The sequence below is a fragment of the Schistocerca americana genome, chromosome 6, assembly GCF_021461395.2.
Source record: "Schistocerca americana isolate TAMUIC-IGC-003095 chromosome 6, iqSchAmer2.1, whole genome shotgun sequence".
Classification (NCBI taxonomy): Eukaryota; Metazoa; Arthropoda; class Insecta; order Orthoptera; family Acrididae; genus Schistocerca; species Schistocerca americana.
The window spans coordinates 345,741,263-345,762,714 of NC_060124.1; the positions used below are offsets into that span (position 1 = coordinate 345,741,263).

Sequence of the window (21,452 nt, forward strand, 5' to 3'; positions counted from 1 at the left end):
GATATCGTCATGTCTGAAATAGCGAATTATGGATACTGCCGTATTTGACGTCATGAGGACGTTGACGGTTTGTGTGAATCCCGCCTCTAGCGCGCGGCCGTCTCGGCGACTGTGAAAGCGCGGCCGCCAGCGCCGCTGCCCGCGCTGCTCTTTGTGCCGGCGCTGTGGCGTCTTCGCGGCCGGAGCTCTTTGGCCGTCACGGCGGCCAGCCCCGCTCGCCTGGGCCGTGTGCGCGCCCGCCGCCGCTCGCGAGCAGTAACGGCCTCGCGGGCTGACTACGCGGTCGCGTGCTGTCGCGCCGTGTTGCCTCGCCTCCGTGACGTCGCCGTCTCCCGCACCCTCTTTTTCTCGCGTCCTCGCCCCGTTCCTCTTTCTTCTGCCAGTTTCGCCAACTGTCAAGAGCCCCTTCTCGTTGTTATCACGCTGCTGCCCTCTTCTCGCCCCTTTCACCACCCCGCCGCGGGACACTGCCAGGGGGTCGCCGGGCATGCGCAGAACCGACACTGCGTCCGAATAGCATTATCAAAGAGTATCGGCGCGCGCCCGCGTGTGCGTGTGTGTGTGTGAGTGTATGTGTGCGCGTACGAGCAGCGCGCCGTCTTCAATGGAGTTTGTATATTGATCTTTCGGCCGCGCCTCCTCCGACAGCGCCCGGTCCTGCGCCGACCTCGGACGTGTGCCAATAGTACGCCAGTGTGTTGTTTGTTATTGTTTGCCGTGGCAGTGGTGGCCCGATTGGCGGGCGGCAGCCTCGAGCTGTCAGCTGTCAGCGGGTGGGATGAGCCATGGATAGCGGCGCAGCGCCCTGCCGGGATAGTCTGCTCGCAAGGTGAGTACGTGCCTGGTCCCGCGGGCTGCTGCAGGTTGTAGCCGGCTGCTGCTGCTTCTGCTGCTGCTGGTGGCGGTGGTGCTACCTTGCACCCGACGAACCGGTCCCGCAAGCGTTGGCGCAGCGGCGGGCGCACAATAATAAGTCGACGGAGTCAAGTCGGGTCACCTGCCCATGTCAACAGCAGACCGCTGTCAAACAGAGCACCCAGCCCACAATACAAACTTCGACAGCTAAAGCAGCCTGCACACATTCAGTATTTATTGAAAATACTAGTTTGGCCATAGCTGCCAAGACACAACGAAGAGGAAGAAATGGATCAGGGAATGGCTGAAAAAAAAAGTGACTGGTCTCATGTTAGCATACTGAACGTAATCAGAACCATACACCCGAAACATCTCATAAACTATTTTTGAATGAGCGCTGCATCGTACGACAAATTATTAATGTTGGTAAGACATGACATAGGGAAACAAAACACGATAATCAGAGAGACAATCGCAGTCGACGAGAAACTCTTTCAGATTTCTGAGTACAGGCATCCCATCTCATATTCAGTTAACTGACGTAAAACTTTTTTGGCATTGTGAGATAAATCTGAGACAATGCATTTCGCATATCTCCTATTAATAATTGCATGTATATGACATTCTTTTCGAAATAGAAGCGTATTGCCTCATGGCCGTGAAATGCAGCGTTTCAAATCGGTAACGAAAAAAATGACAATATATCTTCCAATGATCATCCTAAACTGGAAAATACGATAACTATCCCCGCAGAAGCCTATAAAACTGTTTAATGTGCATGTTTAGTAATTCCTCATAGGCTGTATTTTGGTCAATTTTGTACATATAGTCCTTTGAAGATTGAGCCCATACGCCTTTCTTTTTTCTGAAGCACTCAATAAATTCAACAATCAAATCTTTGTTCCTTTTGGAAACCATATTATTGAACCGTGAACTTCTAGCAAAAGGAACTTAGACGAAGTGAAAATGTAAACACTGCACGCTAACATTTTATATCTCGTTCATAAAGCTCAGTGAACATCTGAATGGCGAATGTTTGTAGACTGTCATTACTCAATACTGCGAATATTTTGGGAGCCATCAGTACTGTTCGCCAGTATTTCTGGTACTGAAAGTGCGTCAATACCCATCCTCAGACGGTCGATATACTGATTGATTGACAATATTATTGGGCTTATGAGGCCTCCTTAAAGGCCGTGTTCCCTTAAAAGGTTGTCTCCCCGGCAGAATCACGTTATTAGGTAATGCAATCACATTATTATGTAATACTTCCCTTTTCGGACAGTAATTTAAGTAATAAGTACTGGATCAGTTACTTTTGCCATGCATAGCACGACAAGTTTCAGGATTTTATTTCTCTTTGCAAGTTCTGTGAGAACAAACATTGTATTTCATGTGTTGACTATATGTGTCTATTGTGCCCCTCTCTCTCTCTCTCTTATCTCTCTCTGCAATCATCTGTTTGTGTTCTCTAGGGGACACATACACACACACACATACACACACACACCATCATTCAGGCTGCTTACCTAAAATCATAACACTGTAGAAAGAGACTGTGACAGTACTGCATCGCAAAGAGTTTAAGTACGGTCCATCATCAGCTGAATTTATATTAATTAGTAAGGCATTGGTATATTGTATGTACGACTTCTGGATTACCTGTAGCATCGTCTTTCTGTGGTCACAGGGTTGTTTTCCAGTCGTGCTTAACATCAGAACACTTCGGGTGGGCTAGAAATAACGTACGTATTATAAATAACAAGTTACTGTGAGTTCTCAGTAACTTATAAAAATACGTATGTTATTTCTTGCCCACATGGAAAAGGATTCTCTGATCACAAATTAATCGAAAGTCGTGCTTGCAGTACATCCATGCTTTATTAATTAACATAAATGCCACAAAACGCGTGTGGTAAGTATAACCCGTTGCGTCAGTTTGTAGTTTTAACACTTAAAATAGCACTGAGTTGGCACCATGCACAGGAAACTCTTTGGCTGTGATAGTTCACTATCTGCACCCTCTCCAAAAAAACAAAAAACTATCACACCGCTGTCTCGATCATTTCATCATAGAAGCGTACCGGCGCTGCTGACGTGAAAGGACATTATTGTGAGTGTTTTGATGTTTAAAATCCAGTTTTATATTGTTTTAGTTTCTGTAAACTGATATGGTTAAGCCAGTAACTAAAGAACACGGTCAGATACGATGAATATATCCTGACGGAATTCAGAAGTTACAGTTGTTTTTTGTGCATAAGTGAGAGCAAATATATATTTATTACAACTCTTTACTCTGATTTTAGTTGCTCTGGCAATATACTCCCCAAACATTAACTCCTACGATACAGTTTTTGATATTGTAAGTTTACATGCGTTCCCGAATTAAGTTTTTCTGTAAACCAGTTTTGAATTACAGCTTCTGACTGGCGTTTTAAACTCTCGAATGTCGATTCTCAAAATGGGGATTTTGGTTGCCAGTTTCAGCTCCAAACATAAACTGATTTTCGCTCAAAAAAAAAAAAAAAAAAAAAAAAAAAAACCACGCCCTAACGCATTGGACCCGTCATTGGATTGTAAAGCTGTTACTACCCTTTTCAAAATGTTAGCAAATGAGGACAAAGTGATTTTAAAGAGCACCACTACCATGATGTCACTAACAAATGTGTAATCATAAAAAATTGTTCTGTGTCAAGGATAAAATCTACATCTAAATACCTGTAGAGCATCGTACATTCACACGTTCGCTGCTCTTATGTGGAGTGTTCTGTGCATACGTAAACATTACTTTCAAATATTTACGAGCTGTGAGGGCATCACCTGCACAGCATCATGCAGTGAAGCTGTTTCACGTATGTGGTTTGAAGGAAAAGAGAGTATTTGACTTATCAGAAACCTATTCATTTTATTTATTTAATTGAAGATAAGAACATCCATCACTTGATTAATGTAAAGAAGTACGCAAAAGATACATTTCCTCCCCTAGCAAAATCTAATTCCTTGGTAACAATCCAATATCCTGTGCAGCTGGATAATTTGCAAACTGCTGTATCTTTTCTCTCTTTTTAGTGTCAAAGTGCTTCGTAAACAGCCAATGATTCGTAACACAACATTCACTAATTCTGTAAACAGAAATGGGAAAGTACCTTCACGCATTCGAAAGTTTCTGTTCGTTCCGAGTCACCAGACTGTTGGAGTCCAATAATATTCCACCAGTGTTCACGCTTATTCCCGCAAAAGCGCCTGATATGGATTAGTGTAATACAACAGTTTCCCACTCATTAACTGGGATGAGTAAGGTTATTAAACATCCTGTCTTGAAACAATCTCACCCATCTCCATGCGAGGTACTCAATGGTATCCACAAGGCAATCTCCCTTCGTTAAAAACCTGCAATGTTACTGATAACCTCAGTTCACCACGTTGACGAAACTGGAACAGCTGATCACAGATGCCATTTATGCAAAACAATAGCCGGCCGCGGTGGTCTAGTGGTTCTAGGCGCGCAGTCCGGAACCGCGGAACTGCTACGGTCGCAGGTTCGAATCCTGCCTCGGGCATGGATGTGTGTGATGTCCTTAGGTTAGTTAGGTTTAAGTAGTTCTAAGCTCTAGGGGACTGATGACCACAGAAGTTAAGTCCCATAGTGCTCAGAGCCATTTGAATTTTGCAAAACAACAAATACTTAATCGGCTGACCAAAATCGATAAAGGACTAACACGTAAACACTACAACGAAAATCGTTTTCCGAAAATCGTTTTTCGTCTTCCGCTGATTATGTAACCTGTAAACGTGGCGTATGGTAGGTTCATTGTGTGTGTGTGTGTGTGTGTGTGTGTGTGTGTGTGTGTGCGTGTGTGTGTGTACACTAGAAGTTTCCGCATCTTTTCTGCGAATTGAAAAGTGTATTTACACGGTCACGAGAGTGCACGCAATTCGGCACTTCCATTCTCATAAGAATTTCATCCACTAGGCACGATTAAAGTAATGAAATGAGGCAGTTCCGATAGATAGTAAATGAACAAAATACTTTTCATGTGCGACAAGTGAAAATTCTAACTAAAATCCCAGACGCCTGACTTCCACGGGAAGACCGTTTATCTCGTAGGGTTTACGTGAAGCAGTTTCTGTAGGACCAGTAGGTAACTCGGTTAAGGAGCTCGTAAACTGTCACGCACCAATTATAGTACAAATTACGAGAGAAATGTGGCTACATTTCTGCTCGTACGGAAACAGGGCACGGGTCCATTACTGATTCAACCTCCGCTTGTTATTGTTGTTGTTATGGCTGTTGTCGGCATGTTACTCTTATCTAATCGTGAAGAAGGGACTATTAGCGGCGCTGCAACGGAATAGAGGAGAAGGCAAGGCATTAGTTACACTACGATTTTTGTAAAACTTTGCTGTTATACAGAAAAGGCTTCGTTACTGGAAAAAGAAAAAAACCGAAAAATAAAGCTCAAACGGAAGGATTCCTGTGTATATGAGCAAGAAAGAGTTGTGATTTTAAAATTGCAGAATAAAACGTTGCATAGATTTTAAACACCTTCGCCCCCCCTCCGTCCCCCTCTTACACACACACACACACACACACACACACACACACACACACACACACACACACGCGCGCGCGCGCGTGCGCGCACGCACACGCAGACTTTACTAAATTTACGGAAACTTATAATAGTTTTTTAATAGCTCCATTTCCATTATAAGAGCCGAAAGAAGAAAGAAATAGTCATGTGAACGCACAATTTCGTTGTATTTTACTCTGTGATACAGTCATAATGTGCTAATGTCTTCGCCGCTTTCCTCATATCAAACATGTTCTGTGTCCTGATTAGCACGAAGATGACGAACCTGACGTTTAAATGGCGTGTTATTTATAATTCAGTGTGTTTGATTACACTGTTATGATAATTTGGGGAAATTAGTACAGTTATGCTAAGACCGTAGGAGAGTTAGATCACACTGCAGTGCGTCGTCGACACAGATTTCATTGATAAGACCCGAGTCAGCAAGAGATACATGCGACAAGGAATAGGAAATTTTGAAGAACGATCCCAGAATTTGGCTGCATTGACAGAACAAAATTCCAGAAGCTAATAAAGTACTTTTAACCGACAGTTTGAACCGCCCATTCTCCATGCTATGCCTTAATCGACTTAAACATAGGGTCACATCTCTCGGTTATGCTGAAAATAGACATGAAATATTCGTGAAATGTGTGTCACTAAAACTGAACACACGGATGAAACGTCTTCGATATTTATCAGTAATTAAGGGAACACTTGTCATGACATTTCTGCTCATACGGCTTATATGGCCGGAATGATCAATCGAGGCGCACGGGCAGCGCGATGATGGGAAAGAGAGATAATATCCTGCCATGTAGAGGAGTGAGAAATCTAATTGAAGCTAGGAGACTACTTCCTCCTCTCGGTGAAAGGTATAAAATGTAATGATACACACTTCTTATTGTCTTCTATCGATCTAAACTGATGCATCGTATCGTATGTCTAAAGATTTACTTAACTGACTGCCGCATCACTGGATGTTTTGAAATGCAGTGTCAGTTGACAGTTTTGGACCAAGCGGTAACAGAATCTTGATTTCTTGCTTATCGCGAGAAAATGCATTGGCTGTTATCTGAGGCATGACTGAAATTTTTACTATCACCAATGCTTTCTTTATAATTTCAGAATATTACTACCACAGGTTCTCCCAAGGCCTATATCGGAATAGCATCTATGGAGGGCGGTCGTTTACCCTGCCACAAGGGATACACAGAACGTAGACAAAAATACGGTAACAGCAAAAACCCAACAGAGTATCATGCATAATACTATGTAGGACACTGATTGGCAGTCCAAACAGCTACTCGAAATGGATAAATACAAATACTGTATGGCTTTGAAGAGAATCTTATACCAAACTTCATACAAAATAGTTGCAAGTTCAGGGAACGATGGTAACGTGGATAGCAATCACACACTCTTTAATCTAAAACAGACCAAAAAGGCTCAATAACATTGAGATCTGGTGAGTGTGGTGGCCAGAGAGTTGCGACAACTCATGCTCGTGCTCACAAAACCAGTCCTGAACGATGCGAACTGTGGACAGGATCCCTGACGTCTTGGAACACATCCTCACCATTTGGGAACAAACACTATACCATGCGACGGACCTGATCAGGCAAAATGGTCAAGCAGTCCTTGGCAGTACTGCTACTTTGCAGAGTAACTATGGGGTCCATGGAATACCAAGATATGAGTGCTCAAATCATCGCCGAACCCTGACCATAGTTCACTTTTGGGGCGTAAACTCAGCCAGAAGTCGCAAACAGTGTGAAACAAGACTCATCCGACCAAATTACTTTCTTCCATTGCTCCATAGTACAGGTTTTGTAGCTTGGGCATAACGTTTTCGTGTTAAGGGCATTTGCATCACTGATATGTGTTTGTGCAATTCCATCTCGCCCAACAGTTCCCTGCTTCTGGGGCTCCCTTCGTGTTGCTTCGGTGCTGTCAGGGCTCTTCAGTGCGACATTCCTGAAGTGACTTTTCCAGCTGCCATCTCATTAAGTTCGTCACAATACTCTTCAGTGACCGTCTGTGACGATCACTCAACACACAATTTCGTCCGCTTTGCGACTTGGCATGATGTTTTCAGGCTTCCCTGTATGCGATATAAACCTTCAATGCGATGCCTCTTGAAACTCCAAACACAAGGGCTTCCTTGGTTATGGAAGCACTACCAATTTACTAGCATTCGAATTCGCTTAGCTCCGACATGATGCACTCACGACTACAGAGAACACTGTTCTGACCTTAGCCGAACGGTCTAAGGCGCTGCAGTCATGGACTGTGCGGCTGGTCCCGGCGGAGGTTCGAGTCCTCCCTCGGGCATGGGTTGTGTGTGTGTTTGTCCTTAGGATGATTTAGGTTAAGTAGTGTGTAAGCTTAGGGGCTGATGACCTTAGCAGTTAAGTCCCATAAGACTTCACGCACACACACAAACAAACTGTTCTGACCACGACGGACACTTGCGACGTGTTGAGGACATTGCACGGCTGCTGTTCGTGGTCACATACAAGAGCGCAATCTACAGGCGGCGTAGCATCTGCACTTACGTTCAAGCATGCATTTATCGCTGTGTTTCCATATTTTTGTCCAACCCCTGTATGAAATGAAGAAAATGCACTGAAATGAAACCTACGGATGGACTGCGATGTAATCACTGTAAATGCAGTGTTATGAAATTGTAATGATACTAGTATTTTGATTAGACACAAAAAATCCGGACGTCTGATACTGAGGCAAAGAGTATTTACAGACATTTTTTTAAGTGTCAGTGGCGTGAGTTCGAGACATGGCGGATGAATGGCCTGAAGCATATTGGGCGACGCGAGTGTCTTAGAATGAATTTAGTACAATGGCCGCCTTTTGGGTCAGGAAGTGGGAGTGAGGTCGTCAATTTCAAATTCAGCCAAAAAGACAGATGTCAGTGCCAGGCCTTGTGAGAATCGACTTCAGCAGGAAACTTAACAGAAACAATTGTTTTGCGTCGTCCTCCGTGGAGGAGCGTTCCTGCGGCACCAATTGAGTTGGCACAGAACGACGTGGCGCACTGGTTAGCACACTGGACTCGCATTCGGTAGGACGACGGTTCAAACCAGTGCCCGGACATCCACTTTCAGGTTTTCTGTGATTTTCCTAAATCGCTTCAGGCAAGTGCCGGGATGGATCCTTCGCAAGGGCATGGACGATTCCCTTCCCCATCCTCCTGTAGTCCGAGCTTGCCCTCCGTCTGTAATGACCTCGCTGTCGACGGAAAGTTAAACATAATCTCCTCCTCTTCGTCGTCCTCCAATTGGGGTGGCAACCATTGGGTTGTCAGTCTGGGAGGGGCTGGGGAGGCCTCGGAAGAATGGTCAGCGGTTTTCGGGGTGGTACAAGAGTCCACTCGCAGACGAACAATATTAGGCACGAGATGTGTTGTACAGCCATCTCAATAAACGATGGTCCTCTGCTTCTGATGCTGGGACTGTGCGATATTGAGGCCATTGCCGACGCAGCAGTGCACGTTGCAGTGTGAAGGTAAAACCCTCTGTGCGAAGCTAAATCCCGCGTCAGTTGCTCCCCTGTTGACTCCTAAGTTCATCGATTTCTGTGCATTCCTATCATTATATCTTGTGCACTGAAATGCAGTTAGAACACACTGCTTGACAAGAAAGTGAAGGAGCCAGAAGGGGACGAGGAGACGAAATGAAACTTCACGGGTTGAGGGCGTATGCGGTATTATTTCAGTGATTGGAAAATCTAGCCATATTTAGAAAAACCTGACAGTATAAGGTCAGTTATCAGTATGATGTTGCATCCTCTCTGTCCTAGGTGAATGCGCTGACTTTGCTGGGAAGGGTGTCATAAAGTCTTCGTGTCTTCTCCTGAGGCAAGCCGGTCCACAACTGTTGTAAATGGTCTTTGATATCTGGTACAGTGGCACTGGAAGTGGAGTTGACGTCCGAGCTTCTCCCCTACGTATCGGAGAGGGATGAGGACCTCGGTGGACAGTGGATTACGTCAACATCGTGCAGACAGGTCATGGAGACAATTACCAAGTATGGATGAGCATTGTCCTGTTGGAAAATGAAACCACGTTACTGTCACAGAAGAAGTAACATGTGAGGACGCAGGATGCCGTCAGAGTTCCCTCTACCACTACCAGGCGTAACCTGCAGTCGTACCCGGTGGTTCTCCACGTCGTGAACCTGCTGCCCCTCTCCAGAACATTGGAAGAACGAGATCTCTGCCCAGGTCTCCGCCATTCTCGACAACGACGATCTTTCGCGGTAGTGCAGGTCGGCGATTCGTAGCTGAACCCAATGCAAGCCATTCATTAGCAGTCTATACTTCCCCGTCATGGCACCACTCCAAACGTAGCCGTTTGTGTTGCGGTGTTTACGCTAACCAAAGCTCGCGTCCGTAATTCTCTGGTCAGGATAATGCTAGTTCCCGACCAAAAGTTCAGGATGACACAGAATGTTACGTGTTCTCGGATGTTAGGCGCTGATGGGAAGGGATTGTGATATGTTTGGTGCACAACACGGCGATCCTCCGTTATGGTGGTCAGGCGTGGTCGACCAGAACCTTGACGACGAATACGCCAGCCCTCTCGATCCTATGCAGTCCACCATGGAGCCACTGCCATACACGAATGTCCGACGTATTTGGATACTGAATGATTCGATCAGCCGACGAAATGGAGGTCCATAATGAGGCCATTTCGGTCTCTGTCAGATTTTTATAACGCTGCCTCATACAAGTATGCGGCGTCTGCGTGTCCTTTACAGTGAACACTCAATATCTGAAGCTGTCCACGCCCCTGCCAGGCCTGGTAATGACAATAAACACGTTAAAAGTAAACATGTTAAAAGTATGCAACACGACTTGTACCTCCTATTAAGCGCTTATGAAATCATAAGTGCATTCTTTATGGAGCTTAAAATGGCTCATTTCAAATCTCTTCCTGATAGTACCAAATGGCACATTCTAAAAGGAAAGTGACAGATTGCCTTAACTTGTGATATGATAAGACTCGAATCGATAACGTTAAATGCTCTCTCTCTCTCTCTCTCTCTCTCTCTCTCTCTCTCTCTCTCTCTCCATCTACATCTACATGGATACTCTGCAAATCGCATTTAAGTGCCTGGCAGAGGGTTCATCGAACCACCTTCACAATCTCGTATAGCGCGCGGAAAGAATGAACACCTATATCTTTCTGTACGAGCTCTGATTTCCATTATTTTATCGTGGTGATCGTTCCTCCCTATGTAGGCCGGTGTCAACAAAATATTTTCGCATTCGGAGTAGAAAGTTGGTGATTGGAATTTCGTGAGAGGATTCCGTCGCAACGAAAAACGCCTTTCTTTTAATGATTTCCAGCCCAAATTCTGTATCATTTCTGTGACTCTCTCTCCCATATTTCGCGATAATACAAAAGTGCTGCCTCTCTTTGAACTTTTTCGATGTACTCCGTCAGTCCTACCTGGTAAGGATACTATACCGCGGAGCAGTATTCTAAAAGAGGATGGGCAAGCGTAGGCAGTCTCCTTAGTAGATCTGTTACATTTTCTAAGTGTCCTGCCAATAAAACGCAGTCTTTGGTTAGCCTTCCCAACAACATTTTCTGTGTGTTCTTTCCAATTTACACACACACACACACACACACACACACTCACACTCAAGCAGCCAAACGAGTCAAAGAAGTGAGTATGGAGATTCTGACACACAAGAGCAACTATCTAGGCTGCTTCCGAAACAGATTCGGCTAGCTGAATATCAGTGTTGTAGCATCACCTGACTACCATCTTCTCTTTCTACATACGCTCTAAAAGAGAGTGAAACGACATTGTTGAATTATAATATAGACTGGACTGGAAACGTTCATTGCCACATATACCATTAATCTTAATCTGGAGGAGAGAGAATCAACTGATCAGAGCGTATAGCGTATTTTTAATGGAGATGGTGGCGTCATGGCTGTTACTGGTCCAGAAGCGACTCTCGAAATCATTTGATCTTCATATAAGACTGATTCATAAGGGATGACGTTTCGTGTATTGCCTGTCAAAGGGTTCACGCTCGTATAGTGCTACCGTCAGCCCATTTTTAGTACATTGTGGAATGCAATAATCACGGCTATATTTATATGGTTGCCGATGTCTCGCTACTCTCTACTGAAAGAATTTTAATTTACACTCACAATTGCATTAGCTGTTTCACCCGTATCAAGAGCTCAATTTCTAATTCATTTGCAGCGCGGTAGTACTAGCGTGTATAGGACTATGCGCTGAGGGGAGAGACAAGGTCCTGAACCGAACTTAGCTGGGGAGGTAGCACAACGGTTGACAGTGGGCTACATTCAGGAGACTGTCGGTTCAAGTCCCGCCATCCAGATCTAGGTTTTCTGTTGTTTTCTGATATCGCTTGAAGCAAATGCGGGATAGTTCTTTTGAAGAGGACACGCCCGACTTTCTTCCATCCGCAGTTTGAAGTCCAGTTCCATCTCTAATGACATCATCGTTCATGGGATATAAACCTCTCACCTTCCTTCCTTCCTACATTTCAACGAGATTGAGATTACCATGCTTCTTTTTCGTTTTTGAAGTTACAGATATGACAGAGCTAGAAGAAAATGTAATTGTCAGGAAAAAAAGTTCTAAAAATGTTGTTGTCACAGGCGTCTCCGCCGCGCGGGATGGCCGCGCGGTTAGAGGCGCCATGTTACTAATTGCGCGGCCCCTCTCACCGGAGTTTCGAGTCCTCCCTTGGACATGGGTGTGTGTGTTGTTATTAGCATAAATTAATTTTGTCCCCTAGGAATTCACACACACACACACACACACACACACACATACACAGGCGTCTCCAAACGACTAAAATGCTTTTATACTTCGTGATTTGTCTTCTTCTACGGCTCTTAAGTATTTGAAAAAAGTCGTAGAACAATCGCCAGGAGCTGCTAAAAAATACTTCCTTATTATGATCAGTTTCAGTCGTCAGACCATCATTAAGTATCCTAAAACATCTAAAACAGCTTTGCCGGCCGTTGTGGCCGAGCGGTTCTAGGCGCTTCAGTCTGGAACCGCGCTGCTGCTACGGTCGCGGGTTCGAATCCTGCTTCGGGCATGGATGTGTTTGATGTCCTTAGGTTAGTTAGGTTTAAGTAGTTCTAAGTCTAGGGGACTGATGACCTCAGATTTAAGTGCCATAATGCTTAGAGCCATAAAACAGCTTATATTGCGACATAAAAACCTGGGCGTCAAATAGCATAAATTCCATCGTAACAAAAAAAATGGCTCTGAGCACTATGGTACTTAATTTCTGTGGTCATCAGTCCCCTAGGACTTACACCTACTTAAACCTAACTAACCTAGGGACATCACACACATCCATGCCCGAGGCAGGATTTGAACCTGCGTCCGCAGCGGTGGCGCGTTTCCAGACTGTAGGGCCTAGAACCTCTCGGCCACTGCGGCCGGCCCATCGTAACGCATTGTTGTCTAGCAGTAAGTACGAGTAAACCTCCACCCGCAGTTCTAAAACAAAAATGTATGAACAGCTTCAAACGTATGTCTACTTTACAAACGTGTTAGTGCGTTGATGTAAGCACGTAAGCGAGAAAAAGCTTAGAAAAGGTTTGAAATTATGTGTAAAGTTTGTTGGAAGTCGCTAAGGGCTATCATTATCAAATTGTGCGTAAGTATAGGTGTTGTCAGGGTAATTGGCGCTCCGTTTTAAGCAAGAAGGTAGCTTTTCCACGCATCACAATGTTTATGACGTCACGTCTCTTAGACTACGTGTCAAACAGTGATGTATTGCAGGTATTTTCAGTGTTATACGTGGATATTGTGTAGAAAACGTGTTGCGAATAGAGCTAGTAGCAAAAGAAAAAAAAGATTCAAATGGCTCCGAGAACTATGGGACTTAACTTCTGAGGTCATCAGTCCCCTAGAACTTAGAACTACTTAAACCTAACTAACCTAAGGACATCACACACATCCATGCCCGAGTTAGGATTCGAACCAGCGACTGTAGCGGTCGCGCGGTTCAGGACTGTAGCGCCTAGTAGCAATGAAGTAATAAATTAAAACTTCATGTTCGATGCTGGAACTTTACTGCATGAACAGCAAAATATAGTAAGTGATGATCTGTACACATCTTGTAACTTTAATGCTTGACTTATTGCGCCAAACCTTTAAGACAGTATCTGTTTATCAGCAGACCATGACAGCTTTTAATCTTTTTGAACACAGTTAATAATTGTATGAAATATTGAAAATTAAATCCTTGTCACGTCTGAAAGCTGTTAAATAGGCTTCGTGCAACTGGGATCGTCCACAGGATTAGCTGTTAACGGTCACTTCTCCCCTTTCCTTTTCCAGTGGCGAACGGCTTCTGTATTAGCTCGAAACTGTTTAATATTATCTTCATACATCGGTAGCCACACCTACGGAAAGAAAGAAATGCAAGTTCTAAGAACAAATATAAGACCTGCTATCTGTTTTATACCATAAATTACGTGTGTACTTTCCGTAGCAGGGTGTGACAACACGTGAAATCGGTAAACGGCAATAAAATGAATTAAAGACTTGAAATAAAAATGGATTTAAATGCCATAATAAGGAATTCTGAAGTTTTGTGTCAAATGTGAACTAAACGCCATGCCCAGTTACGTATAAAAGGCTCAAACTGCCACGATTGAAAATGAAGTACCAAATGCGATCGACATATGGAATGCAGTTTAACGGCCACTGCTGTTAACATGTGGAACGCTCTAATTTCCGCGCTATTACTCCTCTGTGTTAGATAATGGCGGAGGCAGCAGGTGTTCGTAACAGTTTGAATGGAAATAAATGACTAATTGAAGGAAAACGTACTGTGGCAGGAATGAGAGAAAAGCTGGAAAATGGAAGGAATCAATACGTAAGTTCAAGTAATAAAACCATTTGTGCAAAAGCTCTTCCAGCACAGGAGTAAGTCCATTACTGATCGATAACCTTCATCATAATAGGACAGAATGTTTACGCTTGAGTAAACAGACGTATTTTTTCAGAAGATGTAAAGGACATGATACAGCAGTCAAGACGAATGAAACTATTTACCGTCAATAACATGAGTGCATATGACTTGTTAGATTTCAAGACAACAGCAGAATGTAATATAAACAAATGAAATCTAAACATATCCGAAGTACAGAGGCTGTGGTTGGATAAACGTAAGTCTCATGTAATTAAGACCAAGGAGGCCTGTGAGGGGATCCCTGTTTTGCGAAAAGGTGTAAGAGTGCAGAACCTCAAGAAAACGTACCTGCTCTGGATGTTGCAAGCCACATCTGTGAAGTTAAGAAGAAACATTTGATTGAAATCCTACAATACCAGTCAAATAATGATCACATACGGTTTCAGGAAACGGAATGTATTTCCACTATCTTTTTGCTGAGTATTGAACTGTGGCACTTAGAGCTTTTCATTTCATTTCCACTACCATTTTTTCATACTATTACAATACAATGTTTGTAATTTCCTTTGGAACCTAGGTCCATGCTAAGCTTAACCTTCAAACAAAATACATTAATAGTGTTATTATGACTATTAATTATTTGGTACATTTAAAACTCATTTTCCTCAAATTCATGATTTTGGCTCTTACAGCTTTTTGTTATTTCAACTCTTCAGTCTGATAACCTAAACAGTGAGAGGCTGGTGCAGTTGCTTCCGCATTAGTGTGAGAGACAGTTATAATGTTACTGCGTCCATGGAAAAAAACCATATACTGTTCTAGGAAACACACAGTCGGCGTGAAATCCACGTGTAGTCTCGGAATCTCGTTGGCGCTGCTGTCTGAGCCTCGACCACAGTCAGAGTGGACTGAGCGAGGGGGGAAGAGCGGAGGGAAGGGGGGGCCTAGCTATCAGTCGCCAGTTGAGACACTTGGCGGCGGCTCAGACCTGACCTTCCCGCTGCAAGGCCAGGAGTTAACGCCCTCGGCGGCGGGCGCGTCTGATTCATACCGGAATAAACGCCGTGTCATTGTGCGCCTTCCATGCAATACGGCACAAGAACGATTCCACGTCTGGCGACCCGGGGGGGAGTGAACAATAGAACCAATTCTGTTGTCAAGCTGCCTCGTATACGTAATCTTCCCTCCCTCCGTGCGCGCTCTCTCTCTCTCTCTCTCTCTCTCTCTCTCTCTCTCTCTGTGTGTGTGTGTGTGTGTGTGTGTGTGTGTGTGTGAAGTAACATCGGAAACTCCAAGGGAGTGTTGTAAGCTGGCACTAATTACAGTATGTAGGGTGACATCACAGAAAGTTGTGTCATTGTGTGTGTGTTATGTTGACGAGTTGCGCAACGGATTGGTCTGATAAGTACCCTTTGGCTCCTGCAAGAAGCAATTTCCACCCTGCACTACTACAGAAGTCAGACAGACGCTCCCAACGTACCAAAAAGAAATGCCTGAAAAACTTCCAGCAATAAATATCTTCTGGAGTCGTCTGCTGTAAGGAAAAGACACAAAAATATTCTATTTTCTTACGTAACTAGTGGGATACGTGGGTACTAGAGTATTGCTTGTTAGTGTAAGAAAAACATTAAACGAATGAAAAATATTATTTATTGCAAAATTTAAGAAAATCAAGTGAAACTTTGATACACAAATTTCTGGGTTCTTTTCGGAATAGGAGGTTACCTCTTATGGACAGGAATCCTGTTAATGACATTTATATACAAAGTGTGGGAACGGTCTTTTTTTCCGTTTTCTTTAAGAATGTTATTTACTCGGCAGAATGGATGAGAGCCACGCCTGCTCAACTTGAATAATTATCCGATTGAATTTTTCTAAGTACGGTCGAGGCTGCCACGTGATAAATGTAATGGAGTGACATGAACGAAGTATGTTATTTCTAATGGAGGAAAGATGGGGATCGCCTACACTGTAACGCACAATACCATGAGCTGCGACGACTGCTGCCTGCGTCGTTCGCCGCTGAAAAAAAACAAAACTATCTCTTTCTATCTGGATTGACCTTTACCAATCGAACTCTCAAATGGTTCAAATGGCTCTGAGCACTATGGGACTCAACTGCTGAGGTCATTAGTCCCCTAGAACTTAGAACTAGTTAAACCTAACTAACCTAAGTACATCACAAACATCCATGCCCGAGGCAGGATTCGAACCTGCGACCGTAGCGGTCTTGCGGTTCCAGACTGCAGCGCCTTTAACTGCACGGCCACTTCGGCCGGCTAATCGAACTCTCACTACCCCTTGATGAAGTCAAGGACTCCTATCTGACCCTAATCTAACTATTGGCGTGGTACACTCGTCAGATAACCAGTCCACCACAATACCACTCAATATTCGCTCGCAGGCGCTAACTAATACTCTGTCTGTGTTCACACCGCAAATTAAGTGTCGCGACCACCACAGAGAGCAAATTCTTAATCGCGAGCGACTCAATATAGAGTATCACTCTGATTCACTAGTGACAGAGGTGCTTTCTCAGTGTAGTACTGAGTAGAGACTTTGCATACATGCACGAGCGCACTCGCTCATGCTACCTGTACATGTTCCCGCTACAAGAGTGTCACCAGAAGTCTTCCCTCCACGCAAAAAGCGAAAGGGTATATCATCCGCTGTCTTTCCCTCACTACTCCGGCTCATAGCGTCAGAAATAGTCCACCAATCAGCATTACTCTTACAAACAGGAGAATGGCTAAGCCGACCAATCCAGAAATATATAGCATCTGTGTTAGGCGTTTACTGTCCACTTGTGAGAACTTTGAAACTGTGCATTAGGTTTGCCAAAAAAATACGTATGCTGGGGCTCTCTCAAACAATACAGCGGGTTTTGCTTTTAAGGTGAACATGCAGGCCATTATCCCTTTTCTCTGGCAAAAACTGATTTGGTCCGTGAGCGGTCGGCCGGCTGGCGCAGCTGCGTGCTAACTCACCCTCCTACGGACTTTCCAGTGGGCTGGTTGCCTCCACCGAACGAAACTCCTGTGGCCGTCATATCTTCAATGTTTGTTTACACCACCTTTGACTTTTTAATCTCGGTGCGCACTTGCGATTTGTTTATTGGATTTGCATATCGATTATATGGAAATATGTAAAATTGGCTCTACCCTATCGAGTTTGTGCTCGAATGAAACGTCTTGATACCCAGAATACGATGGTGAGGTCGGAATATGTAAGGAATGATGCTCAGGAGACCAAGCCACCTTACGGCTGTTCAGGGTTTTTTTTATTTTTATTTTGGTGTAAGGAACACGTGGTCTCCAGGGGCTCTTTACCGACAATAGTGAAGTGAAACTGCATAGAAATTCCTCCCACAGAACAGAATTAGATCTAGTTTGGAACAGACTTCTATCTCAGATACTGAAGTGCACTGTCGGCAGTAACAATAACTTATCAGAGCTAGAGCATAGATCTTTTTGGTTCAAATGGCTCTGAGCACTATGGGACTCAACTGCTGAGGTCATTAGTCCCCTAGAACTTAGAACTAGTTAAACCTAACTAACCTAAGGACATCACAAACATCCATGCCCGAGGCAGGATTCGAACCTGCGACCGTAGCGGTCTTGCGGTTCCAGACTGCAGCGCCTTTAACCGCACGGCCACTTCGGCCGGCTTAGATCTTTTTGTTTCGTTTTTATAGTCATCAGTCTTTTGACTAGTCTGATACGATCTGCAACGAATTCCTTTCTCGTGCCAACCTCTTCGTCTCAGAGTAGCTCACCTACCCTACGTCCTCAGTTATTCGCTTGATGTACTCCAATCTCTGCCTTCCTCTACAGTTCCCTCTCGTACCATTGAAGTTATTCCCTGATCTCTTAATAGATGTCCTACCACCCTGAACCTTCTTCTTGTAAGTGTATTCTGAATGCCCTTCCTTGCCAGTTTCTGTGGGGCACCTCTTCATTCCTTATCTCATCAATCCACTTAATGTTCTACATCCTTCTATAGCGCATCTCATATGCTACGATTCTTTTCCTTTCCGGTTTTTCTGTAGCCCATGATTCACTAACATACAATGTTGTGACCCAAATGTATATTCTTAGAAATTTCTTCCACGAATAAAGACTGTTGTTTAACACTAGTAGATTTCTTTTAGGTAGGAATGCCCTCTTTCCTGGGCTAGTCTGCTTTTTGTAGCCTCCTTTCTTCGTCTGTCATGTGTTACTTTGCTTCCAAGGTAGCACAGTTACTTAACTTCATCCACTTCGTAGTCGCAAGTTCGACGCTAACTTTGTCGCTAATCTCATTTCTGCTATTCCTACAACTTTCTCAGTCCACTATTCTGTACTCATTTGGCTTCATTCCATTCATCGGGTCCCACAATTCTTTCTAATTTTCACTAAACATACCAGTGTCATCAGCGAATCTTAATTTTGATATCATTTCACCCTGAATTTTAACCTCATTCTTGAACTGTTCCTTTACTTTCGACATTGCTTCTAAGACGTATACATGAAAAAGTAGTGGCCATCCACCCTTTTTAATTAGAGCATTTCATTCTTGGCCTTCCATTTAAGTAATTAATTAAAAGTTCAATAGCCCCATAGGTTTTCTCTGTGTGTTTACTTTCTGTTTTTGATATCGACATTTCTATTTACACTTCAGCTATTGTTGTTGGTGTTCGTTTTCTGTCGACTCTGATGAGAAAACCCCTGTCACTGAAGTGTTCGCAGTAATTCGCTCTTTGTCCTGTTTTCCTATTCCTAACAATTCTACTCAAGTTACACAATTTTCTTCTCTTGTTGATATCACCCTATACTCGTCTGACCGGAAATCGTAATATTCTTTCCATTTCACTTTATTGACACCCACAATGTACAGACTGAGCTTTTGCATTTCCGCTTTCAGATTTTCTAGCTTCCGCACAATGTTCAGACTTGTGACACCCACACTCAGCCGGCCGCTGTGGTCGAGCGGTTCTAGGCTCTTCAGTCCGGAACCGCGCTGCTGCTACGGTCGCAGGTTTGAATCCTGCCTCAGGCATGGATGTGTGTGATGTCCTTAGGTTAGTTAGGTTTAAGTAGTTCTAAGTCTAGGGAACTGATGACCTCAGATGTGAAGTCCCATAGTGCTCAGAGCCATTTGAACCATTTAACTCACACTCAGATTTCTAGTGTGTTACCTTCTCGTTGAGTAGTTAATCTTTTGGCAAGGTCGTTGGCAGTGCCTCCAGGAAATCCGAATGGGATACTAATCCGGTATCTTTTGTCAGTGGGGAGACCATCATGACACTTTCTCAGTTGCCGGCCATATGTCCTGTAGATAAGCCTTGTGTTTGATGCAGTGATTTATACTGCTTTCTTCAGCCTCATGTCGCTGAGTATTGCTTATTCTCCCGCCGTTATAGACAGTTTCTCACCCTAAGGGCAAGCGACTGTTATGAACCTCTGTCCACTTTTCTGCCCTCTTTGGCAAGGCTATTGGCAGAACGAGAGGAACTTCTTACATCGGAAGACCATTTCTGATGATTTTTATACGAAGTTTAAACAGTGACTGGGTTGGAATTAGGGACCCAGTTCTTCGTGACTACTAACTAAGGACGCTATCCCTGGACCACGGAATACCATATCCTTAAAAGACGAAGTAGTAAAATACTTAACCGAGGCAATCGTAACAAGTTCAGTAATCAGTATCTATCCCTACTGGGTATTAACTGGCTGTTTGGTTCAAATGGCTCTGAGCACTATGGGACTTAACTTCTAAGGTCATCAGTCCCCTAGAACTTAGAACTACTTAAACCTAACTAACCTAAGGACATCACACACATCCATGCCCGAGGCAGGATTCGAACCTGCGACCGGAGCGGTAGCGCGGTTCCAGACTGTAGCACCTAGAACCGCTCTGCCACCTCGGCCGGCTAACTGGTTGTTTCCCTCAGTTGTAAGGTGAATACCGGAATTCACCAGATCGAGGAATATAAAGAAAGATAAGTAAAAAAAAAACAAGAGCAAACCAATTGACACGAAACACCCACAAATGAAAATAAACTCTGCCACAAGAGAAAGAAATTCATAAATACATGTTGATAACGTCATTACTGCCGTAAACTATCGCCATCGGCATAATTTCAAAAAAGGAACCTATTATTATTATTATTATTATTTGGTTTTTTATCACAGTTGCCATTGTTTCTGTGAACATATTTTCATAACAATTGAAAAACCAGGTAACACGCAATCAGTAAAACATATATATGCATCTACTTGGATACTCTGTAAGTCAAAGCAAAGTGTCTGGCAGAAAATTATCGAACCGCCTTCACAATAATTCTCTGCTCTTGAGCAGCTCGCAGAAGAAACGAACACCTATATCTTTCCGTGCGAGCTCTGCCTTAGGTTAGTTAGGTTTAAGTAGTTCTAAGTTCTTGGGGACTGATGACCTCAGACGTTTAGTCCCATAGTGCTCAGCCGGCGGAAGTGGCCGTGCGGTTAAAGGCGCTGCAGTCTGGAACCGCAAGACCGCTACGGTCGCAGGTTCGAATCCTGCCTCGGGCATGGATGTTTGTGATGTCCTTAGGTTAGTTAGGTTTAAGTAGTTCTAAGTTCTAGGGGACTGATGACCTCAGCAGTTGAGTCCCATAGTGCTCAGAGCCATTTGAGCCAGCCATAGTGCTCAGAGTCATTTGAAACATTTTCGACCATGAAATCCAAGTTTTCTTACCTACCGCCTAACTGTCATAGTACTTGCAGTGGATCCTGATGCAGTTTGGAATTCCTGTGTGGTGGTCTGGATAGATGTCTGCCTATCACAGATTAGGAGCCTCTTCAACTGGCAGCGGTCTCTCTGTCAACAGATGCTTTTGTGCTGTACGTGTACCTTCACGTTTCCACTTCACTATCGCATAGGAAACTGTGGACATAGGGATGTTTAGAAGTGTGGAAATCTCGAGTAAAGACGTATTACACAAGTGACACCCAATCAACTGACGACGTTCGAAGCCCGTGAGTTATGCGGAGCGCCCCATTCTGCTCTCTCACGATGTCTAATGACTAGTGAGGTCGCTGATATGGAGAACCTGGC

General features: G+C 44.0%; 1 long non-coding RNA gene across 1 annotated transcript in view; it reads left to right on the forward strand.

The window, feature by feature from the left end:
• Window positions 1-269: 269 nt before the first annotated feature.
• Window positions 270-21,452, forward strand: part of LOC124619372 — a 547,306-nt gene continuing 526,123 nt past the window's right edge. The window contains exon 1 of the long non-coding RNA XR_006980074.1: window positions 270-829. This is a non-coding gene — a long non-coding RNA (uncharacterized LOC124619372). The remainder of the gene's footprint in view (window positions 830-21,452) is intronic.